This window comes from Haematobia irritans, chromosome 3 (genome assembly GCF_050003625.1).
Source record: "Haematobia irritans isolate KBUSLIRL chromosome 3, ASM5000362v1, whole genome shotgun sequence".
NCBI lineage: Eukaryota > Metazoa > Arthropoda > Insecta > Diptera > Muscidae > Haematobia > Haematobia irritans.
In genome coordinates, this window is record NC_134399.1 from 17,499,199 (window position 1) to 17,506,833 (window position 7,635).

The window sequence follows — 7,635 nt, forward strand, 5'->3', positions numbered from 1 at the left end:
TTGTTTGGCTTCGATTCATTCATTTCTGTGATTGAAGACATTTCAATTAAAAATTAATTGGATCAATTAATTTCATGATTAAATCCACAAATAAGTAGGTAAGACGAATTATTCAAAAATAAAAATTAAATAATATAAAGCTGATAATTTTCTGTTGGTAAAATAGAAAATAAAAATGTCTTTGGATAAAAATTGAATTGTATTTTATTTCTTTTTTTTTCTCAAAAAAAAAAAAAAAAATATTTACCCGATTTATTTCTTTACCTCAATATGAGAGTATATTTATGTAATTTTTTTTTTAAAACACTGTTTTCTGTTATATATTTTTTTAAAATAAAATCACAGGTTTTTTATTTCCCAATTTTAAATATATAATTTTTTCGTTATAATATATAAAAACTTCAATTTTTGTATTTAGCCAAATAGTTTTTTGTAATTTTATATGATTATAATAAATTTTAGAATTTAAGGGAAACATGAACAACTAAAGAAAAACACCAATTAAATTATTAATAGTTTTATATATTTTTTTAAAATATTATTATATATATTTTTTTTCTTTCAAAATAGGTAACAGCACATTCAACTTTGTGTGTATGTTCTTTATTTTAATTCGTAGGCACTTAATTAAAATGTTCTTGTTATTTTTTTACGAATTATTATTTTGGAAATGTGTTAATTTTTTTTTGTATTAATTCGTTGTTATTATTTAATTATTGCATTTTTTGCCGAAGTAAGGTGAAATGTGTTTTTACGCGCCAAACAGCAAATTGTATCTGAAGCTTGTAAGAGGGCTTTAAATACAAAGAAGAGTCTGTCTTCTGGCTTTGTGCTGTGTGTGTCAATATTTGTTATTATTGTCATCTTGCTGTATATGTAGAATGAATGAATTCAGCTATCTCTCATACACATACATATAATATATAAATTTTTTCAGCTAACGATTGTTTTGATTTATGCTCTCTCTCTTTCTGACTCTCTCGAATTAGGTTAATGCAAGCCATTAATCTACTCTCTAGTGAGTAAAGAAAAGAAAGAGCTAAAACAACAATAAAACCAATTCAAGTGATCTTTTTTTTGTTTGTTAGTGAACATCTGTTACCCTTTATTATTGTTACTCTCTTTATAATGATATCTCTCTATTTGTAGTGGGAAAGTAAACGTTTGAGTCTGTAGTTTTATTTGTCAATAACTTTCTTTATTTAGAAATGTTATTATTTGTTTTTATTGGCTTGAATATGTGCTAATGGAGTATGTACACAAGAATTATTATAGATTTAAGGCGATATTATTATTTAGAGTGTTTATAATTCTAATTATATGGGGTGAATCTATGGATTTATTTATAGATTTAGGTTTTTATTTTACAAATTTAAATTTAATTACTATCATTATCATTTATTATATTCTTTATCATTATTAATTATTTAGTTTTTATTTATTATTTTAAATATTCATTATTTTAGCAAAGGTGACATACTTTGATGTCGCCAGCGAACAAGTGAATACTGAAAGTAACAGAGTATCAAATTTTAATGGAATCTAATGTAAAATTCCCCTCTAATACTACGTTTACGCTATGCTCGAAATGTCAAAAAAGGAGATTTTGCTCATATTGTGTGCTTAGTCTAAATCTCTTTGGAAGAGAACTCTGGAGATGGGTTTATATGGGGATCCACAAAAAAAAAACGGCCAATTACATCGAAATGTTCTACTCCACAAATCTAAAATATTATATTTTGTATACATTACATTTGGATACTGAAAGAAGAGGAATGCAATTTTTGATCATAAAATTTTTTCTCTTCTCGAGATTTGCAAATCGCCTTCCTATACAAAAGCGAAAGCAAATTTAAAAAAGGAGAGTATGCCCATAGTGTGAACACAGTCTAAAACTCTCAGAAAGAGACCTCAGGAAATGGGTTTGTATGGGGATACTAAAAAAAACAGCCAATGATATCGGAATGTCCTACTCCACAAATCTAAAATATTATTATAGTTTGTATATATGATATTTGGATGCTGAGAGAAGAGTTTTCTCTCTGAAGAATGAAATTTTTGATGATACAAATTTTTCTTTAAATTCAAAATACGAAAATAAGAAAGGAGAGTTTCGTATGTCTAAAATGTCATTCACGAGGAAAGTATTTTTTTCTTTGGGTGTATGTACTGTGGTCAGCTGACCGAGATTCAACACCTTACATGATTTCAACATCGAAATACGTCATTGCCAATTTTTGGTACAGTTGCAGAATTTTCAAAGAAATCATTCCAAATAGCTAACAATTTTATATCTGAATATCAGTTTATAGGGAAACTATATACAAGCACATTTTTTTTGTTTTCTCCGTAATGAAAATTTGTATTGCTTTGTATTTAGAAAAAAAAACACAAAACGTAATAAGAATCTAACCAATGAAATATCTCTCCAGTTTATTATCCATATTGTGTGAAAATTGTATCTTTTACAAAATAAAATTGAAAGTTTCATTGTATTTAAATTTTAATTTGTTTTTGCGTTTTTTTCTGTTTTGTGAAACAAAAGTCATTTTAACAATCCGGATTTTGTAACAAATAAACTAAAGCATGAGAATAATTGTGTGTATTTGTTTAATTTGTGTTGTTGAAAATTAACAATTAATGTGTCAACAAGACACAAAGAAGCTATAATAAAATCACAATTAAAAAAATTACGTCTAGTAAAGTGAATTAATAGATTTTCGAATATTGTTGGTAAAATTTAATACAAAATTTATTTTAGGTCAATGAAATTTGATATAAATGAAAACTCGAAAAAAAGTTTCTTTTGACCAAACAACACATATTAGCATTTGAACTCAAATTTTTATTTATTTTTAGTATTGTATTTAAATAAGATTTCTATAGAACATTTTGTGAATATTATATTTCTATAGAAAATTTTGTAAAAATTTTATTTCTATAAAAAATTTGGTCAAAATTTTATTTCTATAAAAAATTTTGTGAAAATTTTATTTCTATAAAAAATTTTGTCAAAATTTTATTTCTATAGAAAATGTGGTCAAAATTTTATTTCTATAGAAAATTTTGCCAAAATTTTATTTCTATAGAAAATTTGGTCAAAATTTTATTTCTATAGAAAATTTTGTCAACATTTTATTTCTATAGAAACTTTTTTTTTTTAAATTTTATTTCTATAGAAAATTTGGTCAAAATTTTATTTCTATAGAAATTTACAATTTACCTTTCCTTGATTGGGACCATTATAATATATTTATGCTAGTGAAATTATTTATATATGGCAACTCTATTGTTGTTTATGTGATAGATGGACGTATTTTTCAGCAATCAGCTGATCATATAAGAGAAATTGGTTATTAAGTTCATTAAAAAATTAAAGTTTTCTATAGAACATTTTCTCAAAATTTTATTTCTATGGAAAATTTTGTCAAATTTTATTTCTATAGACAATTTTGTCAAAATTTTATTTCTATAGAAAAATTTGCCAAAATTTTATTTCTATAGTAAATTTTGTCAAGATTTTATTTCTATAGAAAATTTTGTCAAAATTTTATTTCCATAGAAAATTTGGTCAAAATTTTATTTCTATGGAAAAATTTGGTCAAAATTTTATTTCTATAGAAAATTTTGTCAAAATTTTATTTCTATAGAAAATTTGGTCAAAATTTTATTTCTATAAAAAATTTTGTCAAAATTTTATTTCTATAAAAAATGTTGTCAAAATTTTATTTCTCTAAAAACTTTTGTCAAAATTTTATTTCTATAGAAAATTTGGTCAAAATTTTATTTCCATAGAAAATTTGGTCAAAATGTTATTTCTATAGAAAATTTGGTCAAAATTTTATTTCTATAGAAAATTTTGTCAAAATTTTATTTCTATAGAAAATTTTGCCAAAATTTTATTTCTATCGAAAATTTTGTCAAAATTTTATATCTCTAAAAACTTTTGTCAAAATTTTATTTCTATAGAAAGTTTTGTCAAAATTTTATTTCTATAGAAAATTTTGCCAAAATTTTATTTATATAGAAAATTTTGTCAAAATTTTATTTCTATAGAAAATTTTGTCAAAATTTTATTTCTATAGAAAATTTTGCCAAAATTTTATTTCTATGGAAAATTTTGCCAAAATTTTATTTATATAGAAAATTTGGTTAAAATTTTATTTCTATAGAAAATTTGATCAAAATTTTATGTCTATATAAAATTTTGTCTAAATTTTATTTCTATAAAAAATTTTATCAACATTTTATTTCTCTAAAAACTTTTGTCAAAATTTTATTTCTATAGAAAATTTTATTTCTATAGAAAATTTTGTCAAAATTTTATATCTCTAAAAACTTTTGTCAAAATTTTATTTCTATAGAAAGTTTTGTCAAAATTTTATTTCTATAGAAAATTTTGCCAAAATTTTATTTATATAGAACATTTTGTCAAAATTTTATTTCTATAGAAAATTTTGTCAAAATTTTATTTCTATAGAAAATTTTGTCAAAATTTTATTTCTATGGAAAATTTTGCCAAAATTTTATTTATATAGAAAATTTGGTTAAAATTTTATTTCTATAGAAAATTTGATCAAAATTTTATGTCTATATAAAATTTTGTCTAAATTTTATTTCTATAAAAAATTTTATCAACATTTTATTTCTCTAAAAACTTTTGTCAAAATTTTATTTCTATACAAAATTTTGTCAAAATTTTATTTCTATAAAAAATTTGGTCAAAATGTTATTTCTATAGAAAATTTTGTCAAAATTTTATTTCTATAGAAATTTACAATTTACCTTTCCTTGATTGGGACCGTTATAATATATTTATGCTAGTGAAATTATTAGTGAAAGTTTTGTCAAAATTATATTTCTATAGAAAATTTTGTCAAAATTTTATTTCTCTAAAAACCTTTGTCAAAATGTTATTTCTATAGAAAATTTTGTCAAAATTTTATTTCTATAGAAAATTTTGGCTACATTTTATTTATATAGAAAATTTTGCCAAAATTTTATTTCTATAGAAAATTTTGCCAAAATTTTATTTCTATAGAAAATTTTGCCAAAATTTTATTTTATAGAAAATTTTGTCAAAGTTTTATTTTTTAGAAAATTTTTTAAAATTTTATTTCCATAGAAAATTTGGTCAAAACTTCATTTCTATAGAAAATTTTGTCAAAATCTTATTTCTGTAAAATATTTTGTCAAAATTTTATTTCTCTAAAAACTTTTGTCAAAATTTTATTTCTCTAAAAAATTTTGTCAAAATTTCATTTCTATAGAAAACTTTGTCAAAATTTTATTTCAATGGAAAATTTTGCCAAAATTTATTTCTATAGAAAATTTTGCCAAAATTTTATTTCTATAGGAAATTTTGCCAAAATTTTATTTCTATAGAAAATTTTGCCAAAATTTTATTTTATAGAAAATTTTGTCAAAATTTTATTTTTTAGAAAATTTTTTAAAATTTTATTTCCATAGAAAATTTGGTCAAAATTTTAGTTCTGTAGAAAATTTGGTCAAAATGTTATTTCTATAGAAAATTTTGTCAAAATTTTATATCTCTAAAAACTTTTGTCAAAATTTTATTTCTATAGAAAGTTTTGTCAAAATTTTATTTCTATAGAAAATTTTGCCTACATTTTATTTATATAGAAAATTTTGTCAAAATTTTATTTCTATAGAAAATTTTGTCAAAATTGTATTTCTATGAAAAATTTTATCAAAATTTTATTTCTCTAAAAATTTTGTCAAAATTTTATTTCTATAGAAAATTTGGTCAAAATTTTATTTCTATAGAAAATTTTGTCAAAATTTTATTTCTATAGAAAATTTGATCAAAATTTTATTTCTATAGAAAATTTTGTCTAAATTTTATTTCTATAAAAAATTTTATCAACATTTTATTTCTCTAAAAACTTTTGTCAAAATTTTATTTCTATACAAAATTTTGTCAAAATTTTATTTCTATAGAAAATTTGGTCAAAATGTTATTTCTATAGAAAATTTTGTCAACATTTTATTTCTATAGAAATTTACAATTTACCTTTCCTTGATTGGGACCGTTATAATATATTTATGCTAGTGAAATTATTAGTGAAAGTTTTGTCAAAATTATATTTCTATAGCAAATTTTGTGAAAATTTTATTTCTATAGAAAATTTTGTCAAAATTTCATTTCTATAGAAAATTTTGTCAACATTTTATTTCTATAGAACATTTTGTCAAAATTTTATTTCTATGGAAAATTTTGTCAAAATTTTATTTCTATAGAAAAGTTTCTCAAAATGTTTTTCTCTAGAAAATTTTGCCTTTCTCAAAATGTTTTTCTATAGAAAATTTTATCAACATTTTATTTCTATAGAAAATTTTGTCAAATTTTTTTCTCTAAAAACTTTTGTCAAAATTTCATTTCTATAGAAAAATTTGTCAAAATTTTATTTCTCAAAATGTGTTTCTCTAGAAAATTTTTCCAAACTTGTATTTCTATAGAAAATTTTGTCAAAATTTTATTTCTATAGAAAATTTACAATTTACTTTTCCATGATTGGGACCGTTATAATATATTTATGCTAGTGAAATTATTTTTATATGGCAACTCTATTTTTGTTTATTTGATAGTAGGACGTAGTTTTCAGCAGTCAGCTGATTTTATAAGGGAAAATCAGCTGTTTTTGCCGTTTCATTTCGTATAAGAGAAATTGGTTATTAAGTTCATTAAAAAATTAAAGTTTGAGTTAAATTCTTTTGCTATAACTTGAAGCTCTTTTATGAAATCCATTCAAAAATTAATCTTAATTTTTTTTTTAATTTAATTTTCAATTATTATTATATTAAATTCAAACATTTAATCGTTGTTATTACAAAAACACATTTTTAATTTTTTCGAAGATATTTTGTATATAAATCACTTTAAATTCGTTTCAATATCCTTCCTTCCATTCATTTTTTTTTCATTTTTAACTCCTTCAGTACGCACCTTTCTTAAGTTTTGGATTCACAATTTTCTCGTCACTTTGTCCCACTTACGAATGGTTTTTGCCTTTCTGGACTTTTTGAAGAAAATACGGTAAGGTTTTAACAACTTTGAACGTTTGGTTATTGAGCTCCTAGCAGCTCCAAATACCTAAAGGTAATGGTACACGTTAATATCCATGTTGAGGTTTTTATAACAAGAAAAATGCAAAATCTTTTGGGGGCGATTTGTATATCGGTGAAAAGCACACGTCGGTTTTTTTTTGAGCGATCTGATAACATAAGTTTAGTCGGTCGATCAGCTTGATTCGTTACCGAGTGAGGCTGTAACAGATCCTTATCTTCTTGATTTTTTTTTCGGTTTTCATATATAGAAAGAAAAAAAATTTATCTACAATATCGTGGTTTGTTGTTCTTGTGTCACGGAACAGACGAATTACGCAGGTTCAAGGGGGTTTATGAATAGTTATAAATTTTAAAAGAAAAATGCTATGATAAAAAAATAAGCAATGTCAACATATACGTATGTAGATATATAAAAAAAGAATAAAGTTTGTATAGCTGCTTGCGTCTATGGTTCATATGTGGTAATACAAATTAATATACACCTTTGATTTGATGTTTTGCGACTACTTGTTTTGTTTTGTTTTTTTTTTTTTGCAATTAGATTAA

General features: G+C 21.9%; 1 protein-coding gene across 2 annotated transcripts in view; it reads right to left on the reverse strand.

Moving 5' to 3' along the window:
* LOC142228340 (synaptic vesicle glycoprotein 2B) overlaps nucleotides 1–7,137 on the reverse strand; it is a 30,558-nt gene extending 23,421 nt beyond the window's left edge. The window contains exon 1 of one of the 2 annotated variants that reach the window (XM_075298734.1): nucleotides 6,968–7,137. The gene's annotated coding sequence lies outside the window, so the exon portion shown is untranslated. Of the gene's footprint in view, nucleotides 1–264; nucleotides 284–6,967 lie in introns of those variants that run through there. The other variant, XM_075298735.1, reaches the window with a different exon arrangement.
* Between the last annotated feature and the right edge of the window lie 498 nt (nucleotides 7,138–7,635).